This window comes from Chiloscyllium plagiosum, unplaced genomic scaffold (genome assembly GCF_037043375.1).
Source record: "Chiloscyllium plagiosum isolate Xiang-an unplaced genomic scaffold, Cpla_swu_hap1 HiC_scaffold_35, whole genome shotgun sequence".
Lineage (NCBI taxonomy): Eukaryota > Metazoa > Chordata > Chondrichthyes > Orectolobiformes > Hemiscylliidae > Chiloscyllium > Chiloscyllium plagiosum.
In genome coordinates, this window is record NW_028270173.1 from 13,892,883 (window position 1) to 13,911,610 (window position 18,728).

General features: G+C 45.5%; 1 pseudogene; it reads right to left on the bottom strand.

Annotated features, from left to right (window-relative positions):
- Positions 1-1,287: 1,287 nt before the first annotated feature.
- Positions 1,288-18,728, bottom strand: part of LOC122541451 (E3 ubiquitin-protein ligase TRIM69-like) — an 86,924-nt pseudogene continuing 69,483 nt past the window's right edge.

An 18,728-nucleotide genomic window follows, 5' to 3' on the forward strand; every position in this document is an offset into this window, starting at 1 on the left:
TTGATCATTCCCAACTCCACTTTCCAGCCTAAACTACATAACCTTTGATTTCCTTCCTCATGACAAATCTGTCCATTTAAGCCTTGTATATATTAAATGACCCAGCCTCAACAGCCCTCTGCAGCATCAAATTCTACACAAACACTGAGAATGCTGGAGAAACTCAGCAGGTCTGGCAGCAGCTGAGGAGGATTGAGAAATGTTTCAAATCCAGTGTGACTCTTGTTCAGACCTGCTTGTGTCTGTCCAGTGGGAGGGTGTAGAAAGGTGTTGATTTATATGATGGGTTCGAGAGGCTTCACAGTCCTTTTCTCACCACAGAGGCACAGCCCTGCAACATAAACGGAATTCAAGAAGATAACATGGAGTCCTTGGTCGGCAGTGGGGAAGCTAATGCCTCAGCCTACTTGAAACCTAATTCATCAACCCTTTGAAATGGTCTGGAAGAATCTGAATTTCACTGCCAATCACAAGGTATCCCACAAAAACAAAAATTGCTCGAGAAACTGGAGCAGTGTCACTGAACCGAAATATTGTCTCTTCTTTCTCTCCATCACACTACCAGATTGCTGATTCTCACCAGTAATTTCTGTTTCTGTAGCACACCTTGGCAGTGAAAACTGAAGTTTGTAGCATATCTCATATTCAATGAACAAAGAATTGCAAATGCTGAAATCTGAAATTAAACAGAAATTGATGGAGAAACTGCTTTCTCTGCACAGATGCTGCCACACCTGCTGAGTTTCAGTGTTCCTGGAATGGACTGATACAGAACATCATCTCAAAAATCCTCATTCACTGCCACCCAGTCAAATTCATCTTCATGTTATCACTGGCATTTCATTCCATGGGCTTCAATTATACTTCTGAATCTTTTATGTGACAATTTGTCAAAAGCCTTTTCAAAGTCCAGGATCAAATTCACTCTGAATCCTAATTGTGTCTTCAGTCGAAAGCTCAATAAATTCAGTTAACCATGACTTGCTTTGAATAAATCAACACTGGCTTTTCTCGATTATCCAGAATTGCTTCACTGTGTTGAATATTATCCTTAAAATTTCCCACCACCGAGATTAATCTCACTGCCCCGTAACTAACACTCCATTGACTCGAAACAGTGAATTTTAAAATAATGCAAAATGAAGTTGGTGTGCAAGGTATAAGGATACATATTCTGGAGAAATTTACAAATTTCCCACCTTCTTTCCCCCAGACTGAGACCGATCCCCCATCAGTTTACAGCTGGTAGGAGGCAGGGGGACGGGGTGAAATTATGGGATGGATCTGTCAATGCCCTTTAATCCCGCAGATTGTCAACGGGGCGGAGTTTTTCCCACCGTCATTGCCTCCGGAATTGAAGAAGGGAAAGATCCTCTCAGTGAAAGTGTGGAGATGGGACATGGTGGCCGCATTGTAAAATGACACCTGTCCACCCTCATCGTCCAGGAAAACTCCGATCTTCCGGGGATTCACACTCGGAGAGAGGGGTGTGTCAGAAGGTGAAGTGGCGGCAAAATAACCACATCCGGGTCCAAGCCACACAATCCAGAATCCGGTCTCCGGGTTCAGTCCGATCCCCCCTTTCCTCATCACAGACTCTCGGACAGCTCCCAGAAACCACTCAGTCTTCTCCCCCACCTCCACCTCCCAGTAATGTTTCCCTGATGTGAATCCCTCTGATCCCAGGACACAGAGCCAGGAATCAAATCTCTCCGGGGAGTGAGGGAGCGGCTGCCGTTTGCCTCCGAGTCGCACACTGGTCCGGTCCTCAGCCGGGGATGCGCTGAGTTCGGATCCAGAGTCAGAGAGGCTGGAGCTGGGAGAGAGATCAAATAACACCGTCAGGCAGAGAGAGGGAGGGAGAGGCCAGGGAGAGTGGGGGGAGCAGCAAGTGAGGGTTGGAGAGATAGAGGGGAATGGGAGTGGAGGGGGAGATAAGGAGAGTGTGGAAAAGGGGAGTTTGAAGGAGACGATGGTCATGGAAGGGGGAGTGAGTGAGGGAAAGTGCAGTGAGTGATGAGAGTGGAGGAATGAGGAGGAAGGATGAGTAAAGTGGAGGGCTGGGAGGGAGGAGTGGGTGAGGTGAGAGGGATCATTTGGAGGAGAGTGGGTGGGGAAATGAGGTAGTGCACAGGAAGAACAGGAAGGCTTGGAAGGTTAAAGAGAGGGCGAGAGCGAGGAGATGTAGGATAGAGGGTGGACAGTGAGGAGAGGTGGGAGAGAGAGAGAGGAGGGCAGAGTGAAGGGGTAGTATGAGACAGAAAAGTGTGGAGAATGAGGGGGAGCTTAGAGAGAGATGAGCAATGGGACGTTTGAGTGCTCGGGTGAGAGTGATGGGAAGGGGTAAGTTGAGGGAGTGGGAGGGAGAGAGCAAGTTGGGGAGTGCAGCATCATCTGGGGAGCCAGGAGAAGTGGGGAAAAGAGGGGGGAATTGTGGTGATGGGAAGTGTGATGGTAGTGGCACAGGTTAGAGTGTGCTGGGGAGGGTAAACTGAAGCAGAAGGTGAGGGGAGAGCGAGGAGCAGATAGTGTAGCAGAAGCAGAGGGAGAAGAAGCACTAGGGATTGGGGAGGTAGAGCGAGAGCAAGGGGGTATGGGACAGCATAGGGGAGTGTCAGATGGTGGGGGCCAGGAAAGGGAGGGGAGAGTGACGAGCAGAGTGTGGGGTACAGGAGAGGTGGGGGAGAGTGAGGGGGTTAGTGAGAGTAAACAGTATGGACAGGGTGGGGTGAGGAAGAGGAGAGACTGAGAGTGAGGGATGGGGAATGGACTGGAATGTGAGATGGCTAGGTCCAGGAGGAAGACATGACTGAGGAGGGGAGAGTGAGGGTGATAGAAGGAGAAAGGAAGAGTGAGAGGAAGGGGAGAACGAGAAGAAGGGAACGTGATGGGCAAGGGAGAACAGGGGAGGGGGCAATAACAAGATGGAGGGAACATGAGCCTGAGGGAAATGGAGATTGGGGAGGAGGGGACAGTAAGTGGAAGGCGGATGAATACAAAAGGAAGGGGAAAGTGAGATAATGTGAGTGGGTGGGAATGGGGATAGTGATGGGAGGCAGGAGTGATGGGCAACAAGGGAGTGGGGAGACGGAGGGAGGGTATAGTGAGGTTGCATTTGCAAGGGAGGGTTTAGGGAAGTAGGAGGGGATCATCATGAAGAATGGGAGGAAATGAGGGGAGGTTTTTAACCTCAGGGCAGGGGATGGAAGAGTAAAGAGATGGGGGGAGTATTGAAAGTGGGAATGAGTGTAAGCTGAGTAAGGATTGGGAGAAGATGTGGAGGTTTTGTGAGGGAAGGGGAAAATTTGGGATGGGGTGGGGAGAGTGAATGACAGGGTAGAATGGGAAGGTGAGGACAGGAGGTCTGCAAAATAAGTGGACATTTGAGGTTTGGAGGTCGGGAGAGTGAGTGGGAGGGTTGAGAGATGGAGATACGGTGAGTGAGGGAGGTGAGAGTGAGGAGGAAGGGATGGATGAGGTGGAGAGGAGAAATACAGGTTCCATTTGGCCATGGGAGGGTGAGGGAGTGGGAGAGGAGAGTGAGTGCCAGGGAATGAGGGGGATATTCTGTATGAGGGAGAAGGGAGGGTTAAGAGTACCACGTATTAATCTGTATGTGGAAATGAGAGAGAACAAAATAAGGACTTGTGAGAATTCTGGAGGTGAATGCACTGGAGGATGAGGTGGAGTTTGTGGGAAAGAGGAGAGTCAAGATGAAGGGAGTGTAGGATGGGGGTTTTAAAGGAAGGAGAGAGTTGGGTCTCGGAAGTTGAGGAAGTCTGTGGAATGTGAAGGAGGTGAGTGAATTTGAGGATGAGATGGAGGGGAGATAAATGGAGGCAAGACTGAAGGGGAGGGGAGTGTGAGGAGGTAAGATTAAAATGGAGGGGAGAGCCAGGTGTGGGTGAAATCATGGCAGAGTGATTATGGAGGAACAGAGGAGATGGAGAAGGCAAATGTGAGATGGGAATGAGGGGCAATGTGAGGTATAGAGAGAGAGAGAGAGAGAGAGCAAAGCGAGGTTGAGAGGACAGTTACCAGATTGGGAAGCTGTACTTGAGAGGATAGTGAGGAAGATGGAAGAGTGAGCTGGGAGGGTGTGAGAAGTGAGCATGAGGGGGCTGTGAGATTGAGGGGGAAGGGGAGAGCAGGAGGGAGTGAGGCAGCATTGATGGGGAGGGAGATTGGAAAGTCTGGCCAACTAGAGTATAAAGGAGAGCTGGAGTGGCAAGGACAGTGAAGTTTGGAGAGTGAGGTGGAGGGGAGAGGGAATTGTGAAGGGTGGACAATGAAGGGAGGGTGGGGGAGGACTGAATGGTGAACAATCAAGAGGAATGGATGGATGTTGGGAATTTGGAGGTGAGTGGGATGGAGCGTGGAGAATGCAGTGAGGGTGTGGTCTGTCAGACTAAGGGACAGATAATAGCAGGTATAAACCAGGAGGAGAATGAGGTCAGGGGGAGATTGACTGGGATGGGAAGCTGAGCTAAAGGAGAGAGTGAATGAGAGGGAAGTGTGTATGGAGAGTGAGCAGGAGGGACAAGAGGGAGTGAGAGTCATGGAGATGTGGATAGAGAGAGTGGGTCAGAGATGGGAGTGGGAATTGAGCAGAGGGGACACATGAGAGCAGGAGAGAGTAGGGTGGGAGATCAGGAGGGAGTGTTGGTTAGAGGTAGGGAGTGGAGAGTGAGATCCATGGAAGAGTGATGGAGAGGGAGGAGGAGGAGAGTGGGGCCTGTATAGAGATGGAAGGGGAATGCAGTGAGGGATAGGGACAAGGAGAGAGTGATGAGATGAATAAAGAACTAGGCTGTCAGGTCATGAGTGTGGAGGAGGTGAGAGGCAGGGTGTAAGGGAAAAGAAGAGGGAAATTGGCAGCGAGGGGAATGAAAATGAGGAGAATGACTCAAAGGAGGCGAATCCAGGAAGAGGGGAGGAGAGACTGAAAGGGAGATGTGTGGGGGAGGGCCAAGAGAGTCGGAGTGAGTGAGAGGAGTGACAATGATGCTCCTGAAACAAGTTTAGGTTATCCTTGGCTTTTTCCAGAGGGGTCAGAAACACAAACCTTCCTATGTGTCTGGGTTGAATGGGCTTTAGAGCCAATTTGATTACAGCTAACAGAAGCTACCTCAGGCAAAACACATTCAAGATTTACAAAACTTTGGTGGCATGGTGGCACAGTGGTTAGCACTGCTGCCTCACAGCACCAGAGACTTGGGTTCAATTCCCGTCTTGGACAACTGTCTGTGTGGAGTTTGCACATTCTCCCAGTGCCCCCCCTCTGGGTGTGCTGGTTTCCTCCCACAGTCCAAAGATGTGCAGATTAGGTGAATTGGCCATGCTAAATTGCCCATAGTGTTAGGTGAAGGGGTAAATGTAGGGGAATGGGTCTGGGTGGGTTGCTCTTCAAAGGGTTGGTGTGGACTTGTTGGTCTGAAGGGCCTGTTTCCACACTGTAAGTAATCGAATCTTAAAAAAAACCATTTCGACACTGAAAGGAGAGTGACCAATTCTCCCAGGTCAACTTTGGTTTTGGTTTGGTTTTAGCAAGCAGCCAGCTTTTTTGAGGCTGCTGATCAAAGAAACAGCTCCATGCTGATCCTCTCTCTCTCTCTCTCTCTCTCTGATATCTCTCCTGTGAGAACCTGGGTTTGATTTTTCCTTTTTTTGCCAAGGAGGTGTTCATGGGGATGTTGTAATTATTTGGAACAGCATCATTAAGTTGCAATAGAGTTGTTTCGGTTTTTAAATACTTATGTTATTCTAAATTTGGTTTTTGTTCATGTGTAAATAAATACTGCTTTGTTTCAAACTGAGTGGTTGGGCCAGCTGCATCCATCCTGGAATATCCACTGTACACCTACTGAAAACAATTAGAAATGTTAGGTCTGGGCTACCTTCTTGAAATGTTTTGAGGGAGTTTGGCCTGGTCCATAACAGGGGAGTGAAGAGTCAGGGGGATGTGAGTGTCAGGGATTTAGAATGATGTGGGAGAGTAATTGGAGAGTCGGCTGGACGAGAAAATGAGGGGAAGTGCGATTGAGAGGGGAGAGGGAGGATAAGTGGATATGAGTAAGTGGGTCAGGTGAGTGTTGTGTTGACTGTAAAGGGTAAGGAGAGAGAGGCGTAGGGGCAGAGTGATTGACATTAGAGCTTGCAGGGAGCTGGGGAGTAGGTTGGGGTGTGGAGTGGGGAGGGGAGTGTGAGTAAGAAAGGTCAATGAGGGAGAAGTGTAAGAGATTTGGGGCATTGTTGAAAGGAGTTGTTTTGCTGGAGGGAGGGAGTGAGGGTGAAGAGGGAGAGGAGATGGGGTTGGAAGCAAGGTTGAGGAGATAGGACAACTTTGGGATGGTGGATGGGAGTTTGTGGGGTGAGAGAATGGGGGATAGAGTGAGGCCTGAGCAATGTGAGGAGGATGGGAGTCTTCACAAGGAAGAATTGTAAAAACAAAGAGCGTTACTTAAACAGAGAAGACCTGCAGAATTGCGAGATACAGAGTGATCTGGGTGTGTTTGAGTGTGTGAGTCAGAAAATGTTAGGATGCAGGAACAGTGAGTAATTAAGAAGGTTAATGGGAAGTTAACCTTTATCTCAAGATAAGATGAACTTAACAGTAAAAATGATATCTTTTAGCCATAGAGAGAATTGGTAGAGAGAGAGAGAGAGAACCTGCACTGTTACTATCATCTGTATCACACACCAGCTGTCCAGCCGACTGAACTAATCGACCGACATAGCCATAGATTAATACAGCCCTTCAGCCCATTGTGGAAATGCTAGTCATCAAGGGTCTATCAAGCTCTATTCCATTTCCCAGCAACTAGGGAACTTAGGGAAATAAATAGTGATGTCTTGGAAAGAGTTCATATTACAGAAGAGGATGTGCTGTGGAGGTCTTCAATTGTACAAAGCTAGTTAAATCCCCAGGACCGGATCAGGTGTTTACCAGAAACTAGGGAAGAGATTGCTGCACCGATTACTGACATACTTGTATCATCAACAACCACAGGTGAGGTGCCAGAACTGGAGGTCGGCTAATTTGGTGCCATTATTTGAGAAAGGCTGTTAGGAAAAGTGAGGGATCTATAGACCAGTGAGCTTTACACCAGTGGTAGGTAAGTTATTGGAGTGGGTGAGACAGGATATACATGCAATTGGAAAGGCAAGGACTTAATAGGAATAGTTAACATGGCTTCACAAGTGGGAAATCGCATTTTGATTGAGTTTTTTTTGAAGAGGTAACAAAGAAGCTGAATAAAGACAGTAGTATACGTGGTCGAGATGGACTTCAGCAAAGCATTCAACAAGGTTCTGCATGGTAGACTGGTTAGTAAGGTTAGATCTCTTGGGATCCAGGGGAAGGTAGCCAATTCAGTACAAAATTGGCTTGAAGGTAGGAGTCAGAGTGTGATGGTATGACTGGAGGCCTGTGACTAATGGTGTGCCACACAGATCAAGGTTGGGTCCCACTGCTTTTGGTCATGTGTATAAATCATTTGTGTGTGAACATAGGAAGCATAGTTAGTATATTAGAGACAAAAAATTGCAGATGCTGGAATCCATGGTGGACAAGCAGGAGGCTGGATGAACACAGTAAGCCAGGCAGCATCAGGAGATAGAGGCCTGAGAAAGGGTTGCATCTGAAACGTCGAATACTCCATCCCCTAATGCTGCCTGGCTTGCTGTATTCTTCCAGCCTCTTGCTTGTTAGTAAAGTGGCTGATGACATGAAAGTATCGTGTAGTGGGCTGAGATGGAGTTTAATTTAGATAAATGTGAGGTGTTGTATTATGGTCAGGCAAATCAGGCCAGTTGATGGTGGGACCCTGGGGAGTGTTACTGAGCAGGAGACCTGAGGGAGCAGGTACATGATTCCTTGGGTTGGAGTTGCAGGTGGACAGGGTGGTGAATAGGGAGTATGGCAAATTTACCTTCATTTGTTGGAGTGCTGAGTGTTGGAATGTTGGGGTGTAATGTTGTGACTGTGAAGGCCATTGGTGAGGCACATTGGAGTGTAGTTCTGGTCACCATTCAATGCGGTAAGTATGTTGTGAGGTTCGAGAGTGTGTGGAGGGGACTTACAGGGGTGTTGCTGGGTCTGGAGGGTTTGAGTTTTAGGATATGGCTGAATAGGCTGGGACATCTTTCCCTGGAATGTCGGATGCTGAGGGGTGACCTTATCAAGGTTTATCAAACCATGAGGGGGATGGAAAGGGTGAATAGCCAATGTATTTTCCCCAGGGTAGATGACTCCAAAAGTAGAGGGCATAGGTTTACGGTGAGATGGGAAAGGTTTAAAAAGAACTTGGGAATTAACTTTTTCACGCAGAGGGTGGTCCGTATATGGAATAAGCTGCCAGAAGAAGTGGTGGAGATGGGATTAATGACAACATTTAAAGGGCATCTGTATGGGTACATGAATAGGAAGGATTTAGAGGGATATGAGCCAAATGCTGGCATATTGAACGAGGTCGGTTTGGGATAGCTGATCAGTGCAGACTGATTGGATGGAGGCATCTGTTTCCATCCTGTGTGACGCTATCATTCCATCTGAATAACTTCCTAAATGTTGCAAAGATTTCTGTCTCCTTTCAGGCAGTGAGTTCCTGAGACTGATAGCCATCCAGGGTAAAAATATCATCCTTAATTCCCCTCGAAAATCCCTGCTCTTTCTCTTAAATCTATGTACCTGTTATTGCCCAAATCATTAAGGGGAAAAGTCTACCCAGTCTGTCACCCTCATAACTTTCATCAGCTTCTCCCCTCAGCCTTCTCTGCTTCAATGAAAACATCCCCAGCCGATCGAGTCTGTCTTCAGAGGTGAAACACTCCAGCCCAGGCAACATCTTGGCGAATCTCAGCTGTTCCAGCCCTGCCCTGTCTCCTATTGGATTTTCTACACACTGCCTTAAATAGATCACATGGAGACATTTTAAGAATTCTGTCCTGTCCGAGCCCTTCACAATCTGCCTGTCCCAGTGCATACAGGGGAAGTTCAATTCCCCTGATATTATGACCATTTGTTTTAGCACTTTTCTGAGATTTGCTACACATCAGCATTTAATCTATCTCTGATTACACTCTACAGCACACTCCCAACAATGTAATTCCCAATTTTTATAAAGTTCTCCCTATGTGGCCTCAGTGGAGTGGAAAATGAGACGCTGTTCTTCCAGTTTGTGCTGATCCTCGAGCTGGATGAACATTACTCATTTCCCACTGCAGCCTTCAGATCTCAGAGCTGAAACCAATAATGTTAGGGTTTGAACAATTTCTTCCATGTTTTACCCACATGGACACTCTAGCCTCTGTCATGATATAGGCTAATTTCATGACCGGTTTTTAATCTCCTGCATTGTTATTAGAAACAATGAAATGTATAATTACCCTCTGTGTCACTGAACTTTTCCACGACAAAAAATACCATTCAAACTGATGATTTTTTCATCATCACAATGCTGTTTCTGTGACCTCACTGTTCACAGATTGATTCTCTTATTTCCTACATTACAACAGGGAATATTTATCAAAAATATATCAGTGGTTCAGAAGCTCTTTGGGTTATGCTGTAGGCACATGGGCGATATTTGAACACAATTTGATTTATCATACTCTCCTCTGTCATGAATTCCTTGTTATCAGGATTTGCGTTAATTATTCACATGGCTATTCATTGCTCCTTTATTTTCCATTTGGTCCCATATTCCCAACATCACAAATCATACACTTCCCTCATCTGGAAGTGAAGGCAGTTTTCCAGATACCTGTTTCCTCCTGCAGGACCACCCAGCACCTTCTCATATTCCGAACTCTTGGAAAACAGACCATGAAACACTGCACTGAATCAGAACCCTCATGTTGAATTGGGCCTCTGATCAAACTAATGGAGCAGCAACTGGGTTCACTGCTTGATCAATGAGATTACTGAAAATATTGAAACAGTGGCTCAATGGTTAGCATTGCTGCCTCACAGCACCAGGCATCTGGGTTCAATTCTAGCCACACGTGATTGTGTGGAGTTTGCACATTCTCCCATGTCTGTAGGATTTCCTCCCACAGTCCAAAGATGTGCAGCTTTTGTCTATTATGCCCATGGATGAGTAGACTTGTTGGATCAGCCATGGCAAATATTGAGTTACAAGGATATAGTGGGGATTCGGTCCAGGTGGGATGCTCTTCAGAGGGTCAGTGTGGACTCGAAGGACTCATTGGCTGCTTCCGCACTGGAGGGATTCAGTGATTCTATCAGTCTCACTAACACTCCCCTTTTCACACTCCCCTTACAGATATTTATAAATGTTTGACAATGTTAAATCTATGGATATTTATCAGATTCAGCAGGTCTGGCAGCATCTGTGGACAAAAATCAGAGTTAATGTATAGGATTGAGTGACCCTTCCTCAGAAGTCATGGTAGCTAGGAAAATGTTGGTTTATATTCAGAAGATAGAGTGGGGAATGGGTAAGGAGTAAATAATAAATGGGGATAGAGCCCAAAGAGAGAGAAGAGCAGTTAGGCAGACAAAGGAGTGGATAATGATTTGGCTGGAAGGTTGAATAACTGTTAATGGAGACTGTTAGTGGGTTACAATGGGTGGTGCCTAATAGCAAACTCTGTGCTAACAAGGCCTGGTTGTGTGTGTTGTGGTAACAACATGGGAGAGGTCAGAACCCAAAGTTATTGAATTCAATATTGAGTCTGGAAGCTTCAGGATACCCTTCCGAAAAATGGAGTGTTGTTCTTCCAGCTTGCACTGAGCTTCACTGGAACACTGCAGCAAGCCTGAGACAGAGGTGTTGGCCAGATTACACGGTGGCGTGTTAAAAGGCAACTGGAAGTTCAAAGTCTTTTTTGGCAAACAGAAAGCAAGCATTCTGTAAAGTGACCAAGCAGTCGACCCTTTATATGCCCAATAGAGAGGAGGCCACATTGTGAGCAGCAAATGCAGTAGGCTAGATTGTGAGATGTGCAGGCAGGTGGAAGATGTGTTTGGGTCCTGGGATACTGAGGAGGGAGGAAGTAAACAGACAGATGTTACACCTTTGGTGGTTGCAGGAGAAGGTGCGGTGAGGCTGTGAGGGGTGTTGGAAGTAACCGGGGTGTCCCAAAGGGAATAGTTCCTGCGAGAGGCTGACAAGGGATAGGTGGTGTGTAGTATTTGGTGGTGGCACCTCGCTGGAGTTAGTTGAAATGACAGCAAATGATTTTCTGGATGGGAATGCTGGTGGGATGGTAGGTAAGTGTGATAGCCATGCTTCTGTTGTGGGTAACGTGTTGGAAAAAAAGTTATAAGAGATAGGATTTATAATCATTTAGAGAGGAATAAATTGATTGGGAATAGTCAACACATATTTGTGAAGGGTGGGTCGTGCCTCACAAACCTTACTGAATTCTTTGAGAAATTAACCAAACAGTTGGATCAATGTAAAGCAGTTGATGTGGTGCATGTGAATTTCAGTTAAGCATTTGATAAAGTTCCCCATGGTAGGCTATTGCATAAAATACGGAGGCATGGGATTGAGGGTGATTTAGCGGTTTAGATCAGAAATTGGCTAGCTGGTTGAGGGGACATGTTCATTCTGGAGTTTAGTTGCTGCTGGTATACCACAAGGATCTGTTTTGGGGCCACTGCTGTTTGTCATTTTTATAAATGACCGAGATGAGGGCGTAGAAGGATTGGTTAGTAAATTTGCGGATGACACTAAAGTCAGTGGAGTTGTGGATAGTGCTGAAGGATGTTGCAGGTTACAGAGGGTCATAGATAAGCTGCAGAGCTTGACTGAGAGCTGGCAAATGGAGTTTAATGCAGAAAACTGTGAGGTGATTCACTTTGGAAGCAGCAACAGGAATAAAAATTATTGGAATAAAAGGTACAGGAATAAAATTAATGGTAAGATTCTTGATGGTGTAGATGAACAGAGAGATCTCAGTGTTCATGTACACAGATCCCTGAAAGTTGCCAACCAGACTGATAGGGTTGTTAAGAAGGCATTCGGTGTGTTAGCTTGAGAGATTAAGTTTCAGAGCCACAAGGTTGTGTGCAGCTGTGCTTGGAGTATTGCATACAGTTCTGGTCATTGCATTATAGGCAGGATGTGGAAGCTTTGGAAAGGGTGGAGAGGAGATTTACTCGGATGTTGCCTGGTGTTGCGGGAAGGTCTTATGAGGAAAGGCTGAGGGACTTGAGGCTGTTTTCATGAGAAGAATATTGAGATGTGACTTAATTGTGACATATAAGATAATCAGATGGTTAGATATGGTGGAGAGTGAGAGCCTTTTTCCTCAGATGGTGATGGCTAACATGAGGTAACATAGCTTTAAATTGAGGCGTGGGAGATATAGAACAGATGAGAGAGGTAGTTTCTTTACTCAGGGAGTATTAGGGGCGTGGAATGCACTGCCTGCAACAGTAGTAGACTTGCCAACTTTCAGGGCATTTAAATGGTCATTGGATAAACATATGAATGAAAATGGTATAGTGCAGAATAGACAGGCTTCAGATTGGTTTTCATAGGATGGCGCAACATCAAGGGCCAAAAGGCCTGGACTGCGCTGTAATGTTCTATGTTCTCTGTAAGACTAAGGGGAACCCTATTGCTGTTGCAGGGTGGGGAAGAGAGGGATACGTGCGGAAGTGTGGGAGATGGGCTGGTGCAATTCAGGGCCCTGTCAACAACATTGCTGGGGAATCCTCCGTTGAGAAAAAAGGTGGACATTGTAGACATGTACCCTAGACATTTGTGGGAAACTAGGGAAGTGATTGCTGCACCCCTGACTGAGATATTTATATCATTGATAGTCACAGGTCAGGTGCTGGAAGAGTGGAGATGGGAAGGGAAAGCCAGGGAACTATAGACCAGTGATCCTGATATCAGTGGTGGGCAAGTTGTCAAAGGGAATCCTGAGGGAAAGGGTTTACTTGCATTTGGAAAGGCAAGGACTGATTAGGGATGGTCAAAATGCCTTTAAGCATGGCAAATCATGTCTCATGAACTAGATTGAGTTGTCTAAAGAAGTAACAGCACGTATTGATGAGGGATCAGCAATGGACCTGATCTACACAGATGTCAGTAAGTCCTTCAACAAGATTCCTCATAGTAGACTGGTTAGCAAGGTTAGATCTCATGGAATACAGGGAGAACTAGCCATTTGGATAAAGAACTGGCTCAAATGTAGAAGACAGAAGGTGGTGGTGGAGGGTTGCTTTTCAGACTGGAGGCCTTTGACCAGTGGTGTGCCACAAGGATTGGTGCTGGGTCCACTGCTTTTCAGCACACAAATAAATGATTTGGATGTGAACATAAGAGATATAGTTATTAAGTTTGCAGATGACACCAAAATTGAAAGTGTAGTGGACAGTGAAGAAGGTTATGTCAGAGTACAACTGGATTTGATCAGATGAGCCAATGGATCAAAGAGTGGCAGATGGAGTTTAATTTAGATAAATTAGAAGTGCTGCTTTTTGGAAAGGCAAATCTTAGCAGGACTTGTACACTTAATGGTAAGGTCCTGCGGAGTGCTGCTGAGCAAAGAGACCTTGGAATGCAAGTTCATAGTTCATTGAAAGTGGAGTTGCAGGTTAATAGAATAGTCAAGAAGGCATTTGGTATGCTTTTCTTTATTGGACAGAGCATTGCGTATTGGAGCTGGGACGCCATGTTGTGGCTGTACAGGACATTGGTTCGGCCACTTTTGGAACATTGTGTGCAATTCTGGTCTACCTTCTATCAGAAGAATATTGTGAAACTTGAAAGGGTTCAGAAAGGATTTACAAGGATGTTGCAGGATTTGAGCCATGGGGAGAGGTTCAATAGGTTGGGGCTATTTTCCCTTGAGCATCAAAGGCTGGGGGGTGACCTTATAGAGTTTATAAAATCACAAGGGATATGATAGGATAAACAGACAGGGTTATTTTCCCTTGGGGTGAGGGCATCCAGAACTAGAGGGCATAGATTTTGGGTGAATGGGGAAAATATAAAAGAGACCTCAGGGATAACTTTTTCATACAGAGGATGGTGTGTGTATGGAATGAGCTGCCAGAGGAAGTGGTGGAGGATGGTAAATTCACAACATTTTAAAGGCATCTGGATGTGTTTATGAATTGGAAGGGTTTAGATGGATATGGGCCAAGTTTTGCCAAATTGGACTCTATTAGATGAAGGTATTAGATTAGATTACATTACAGTGTAGAAACAGGCCCTTCGGCCCAACAAGTCCACACCGACCCGCCGAAGCGAAACCCACCCATACCCCTACATTTACCCCTTACCTAACACTACGGGCAATTTAGCATGGCCAATTCACCTGACCCTGCACATCTTTTGGACTGTGGGAGGAAACCGGAGCACCCGGAGGAAACCCACGCAGACACGGGGAGAACGTGCAAACTCCACACAGTCAGTCGCCTGAGGCGGTCTGGTCAGCATGGATGAGTTGGACTGAAGGGTCTGTTTCTGTGCTGTACATCTCGATGACTCTATGATTCTAAGTATATACTCTACACACAACCAACAGGATCAATGTTATACACAAAATACCATGTGAAGACTGCCAAAAACACTACATGAGTAAACAAATAAGGGGCTGGAACAACACAGCAAGCCAGGCAGCATCAGGAGGTGGAGAAGGCAATGTTTTGGGTATAAACCTTCATTGGGCAAACAGGAAGGAAATTAGCCACTAGGGTTCAAAACCACAAACTAGCCAGCAAGTGACATGATCACTTAGCACTTATGTCACTTCACATTAACAATGACAGACACCAATTCGACTGAGACAATATATCCATTCTAGGACAAGCCAAACAGAGATATGTCAGAGGAATTCCTGGAAGCCTCACACTAATCCCTGAACTCCATTAACAAATAGGAAGAGTTGGACCCCATTTACCAATCACTAAGATACAAAACCAACAACAAAACTGGAAATGGTACCATCAACCCTAGCAGAGTGGGACAGAACACCAACACTTCATCTAAGGCACCCTGATGATGTTACTGAGAATAGGGATGAAACATCTGTGAACTAACTTACCAACTCAGCAAGGAAATTAACAATCTGTTCATAACCTGAGCTACAAATCTTTGCAAATACGCTGAAGAAAGTTCCTCAAAATATTGTTCTGTGTCCCAGAATTAACAACACCTGATGTGAAGGTTTAAACTGGTACCTGAGAGTCCCTGCATAACTGGATTTATCATCAAGAAAATGAATACATGTGTTTACCTGGGTGAATGGTGTGTATCATTTCTTTCCAGACTGTGTAGTGTAAAGGGCCAGAGAACTTTCCAATAGACAGAGAGGGATCTGCAGCTGAGAGTTTGTTCTTGTTGTCACTAACCCTATGAATATTGAACAGATTACGTTATAAATTATTAAACTCAAATCATAAATTATTTCAGTATTGTTCACATTTCAGTCAATGGGCGAAAAAATGTTCATCTTATTTTTGTAAATTGATCCAAACTGAATTCAATAATACAAGGGCAAGGATTGGAAACCCCCCAGATCCAGAGAAATGTCCATATCCCACTAACAGATCAGTTACTGATACATCACATTGCACCATGTGTAATACATGGGTGCCACAACCCTCCGAGAATTTTGCTGCTCTATTTCTGACCTCTTGACCATCTCTGATTTTAGCCTCTCCCCCCCAACCCCCATTGGAGGTTGGACTTTCAGTTGCCGAATGCCTCAGCTCTGGAATTCCCTCCCTGAACCTTTCTATTTCTCTGTTCCTCTTTCCTCCTTTAAGTTGCACTAAAACCTGCACCAATGACCTGGATTAATAGTTCAGTGTGACTTTTCTATAATTTCCAACACACCTGTAAAGTACCTCAGAACATTACATTACATTAATTAGGATTTAGTTTCTGATTTTGGAATTATTGTACCCTTTATAAAGTCTAGGTGCAATTAGTGTTGTAAAAGGTGAAACAAAATAATTCTCCCTTTAAACTCTGACTGCCTCGGTTTGGTCAGGAGCCATGCAGGAACAGGGATGGCCATTCTCTGGAAACGTGGGCCCTGTCTCTCTCTCAGGGTCAGGAGGAAGGGCACAGTCACACAAACAACACAAATCAGGGCAGTGATCACTTCCAGCCTGAGAACCAGGTTGTGCTATATCCAGGCACCCTGTCATTGTTCGCAATATCATGGAACAGTTTTATCAAAGCTAATACTGTTTTAACCCTGTAACAATCTTGTTATCAGAAAAAAAACACTTGTTTATGAACCATAACTGGAGTTACTGTCACCCAATAAATGACCTTTTAGAGCTGCGACAATAACAAGGAAATAACCCCATAATAACCCGTCCCTGAGTTATTGAGCAAACTGTGCAGGGTTTCAGTAAAGAGCATGTCCTACCTTCTCTTCTGACAAGCTTCCTCCTGAAAGAAATGAATCACAAACATTGAGGATGGCAGTAACAGATTTCAGGAGGAGACAGACAGGCTGTTGAAATGAACAGGCACAACGCGGAAGTGTAAAGTGATATATTTTGGAAGGAAGACTGAGGAGAGGGTAAAATAATCCGGTATTCCCGAAACGCATCAGAGTGTAGAAGCGATTAATTCAGTGACAGTGTCGCAATAATCCAGTCATAGATTGACTTGAATACTATATTTTTTAGCAATTGCTTTATTAATTAACAAGTACCATGAGTTTTTTTTTTGTAACTGGGTGAAATTCCATTACCTAACCTGGAATATATTCCCTCACCGTCAAAAATATGAGCTCGTCTTTTTGCTCCATCTGTTTCTGCAACTTTGAGAGTTCCTCCTCAATAGAATTTAAATTCTCCTGAATCTCTCGAAGGGTTTTCTCCATTGGTTCTACAATCCTCTCCTCTTCTTCCCTGAGATCTCTGAGTAAACGCTGCTCTTTCTCAGTGAGAATCTGGTGAACTCGGATGTGATGTGGGTCTGCAGACTGCTCGCCTGTTCCTACCAAATGAAATGTGAAACCTCATTAATGTCCCACGATAAAGGGAACAAAACTAACCCAGATCCCAGAAAATCAGCACAGGGAGAGCTCACCCTCACTTCGGAAATCCGTTTCTGGGTCAGTTCCGCTTGTTGAACCGCCGATTTTTTCTCTGTAAGAGAGTCCAAGGAAGATTTTATCTTTTTCTAGGATTTGGAGAGAAATTACAGAGTTAGATCCGTTAGTTCAGGTGTTGGATCAGGAATGTGTGAAACGCGCAGTTCGTGACATATTCTCTCTTTTACCTTGTAGATTTCAACAGCCTCATTGATCGGCAGGAAGCGGTGCTCTCTGTGTTCCCGGGAATCTCGACAAATCAGGCAGATCAATTTCCTGTCAGTTTCACAAAACAGCTTCAGATCTTCCTGATGTACCTCACAGTGAGGTTTACTTTCCTTCTCTTTCGGATCCAGCTTTAATTTTCGAGCCTCCTCAGCCAGATTCGCTAAGGCCCGATTTACCCTGAGGTTTCTGTCCGGAAACACCTCTCGACATTCAGGGCAGGAGTTTATCTCCTTCTTTTCCCAACTCTGGGTGATACAGGAGCGGCAGAAATTGTGTCCACATTCCAGTATAACCGGATCGGTGAAGAAATCCAGACAAATGGGACAAACTGCCTCCTCGGTCAGTCTCAGGAGCTGCTGTCTGGAAGCCATGATCAATCTCAGCACTTCCTGATTCAAACTGTTCCCAGTCTCACTGTTCCTCCGCAGGTAAACACGTTCAGGTCATCGATTTCCCGATGAATTTCACTGCAAACAATTATTACTTTCCACTTTATTCTCCCGATATTCTGACAGAGACGAATCGAAACATTCATATATTGAAGAAAAAAACGCAACTCGAACAGGGAGAGGGAGTCGGGAGGGTGAAGACCCAGGAGGGGCAGAGAGAGAGAGAGACAGAGAGGGGGCGGGGGTGAAGATGGGCGGGGAGCGAATTTTCCCTGAATTTTGCTGAACTCACTGCCCACGACAAACCCTTTGGTGCAACCTGGTGTAAGATCCAGATCACTGAGCTGGGTTGTGTGAATGACTGCACCCGCTCACCCTCAAACACAATGTATTCGGTATCGAGAAAATGAGATGACAGATACAGAGGCAGTCTTTCTGGGGATCCGGTCTGAAAGACTCTTATATTTAAATATCGTTTTTCACGTCACTAAGCTTTATCAAGGTAAAATCACACAACACCAGGGTATAGTCCAACAGGTTTATCTGGAAGGACAAGCTTTCGCTGCTCCTTCGTCAGGAGCTAGTGGGGCAGGATCACAGGACACAATTTTTTTGTAAAATATGTAAATATCACACAAATGTTGCGATATATTGAACAAACCTAGATTGCTGTTAAATCTATCATCACTTAAAATGGGTGGCAGGTTTCGATTGATTAATACGTAAATCCCAGAACTTGATTCAAGTCACAGTCCCGAGATAACTTTCAGTTTTATTATTAAAATAAAGCAGCATCTCAGCTCAGACAATGCCTGAAAGGTGTGAGGTTAGAGTGTGTCTGTATTCCAACCAGAAGGCAGACTGATTTTGCTACTGCAGCAGCGGGAGCGGGGAGAGTGAGGAGCTGGGTGGGAGCGGTCGAATTGCGCTCTGGGAAGGTGAGGGAACTGAATTATTTGGGCTCAACCCTCCCATTCCCCACCCCACTCTGGGCTCGCCTTCATTCTCCCCCCCCCCCCCCCCCCATACCACCTTTCAATCTCCTTTCCTTTCTCTCTCTCTCTT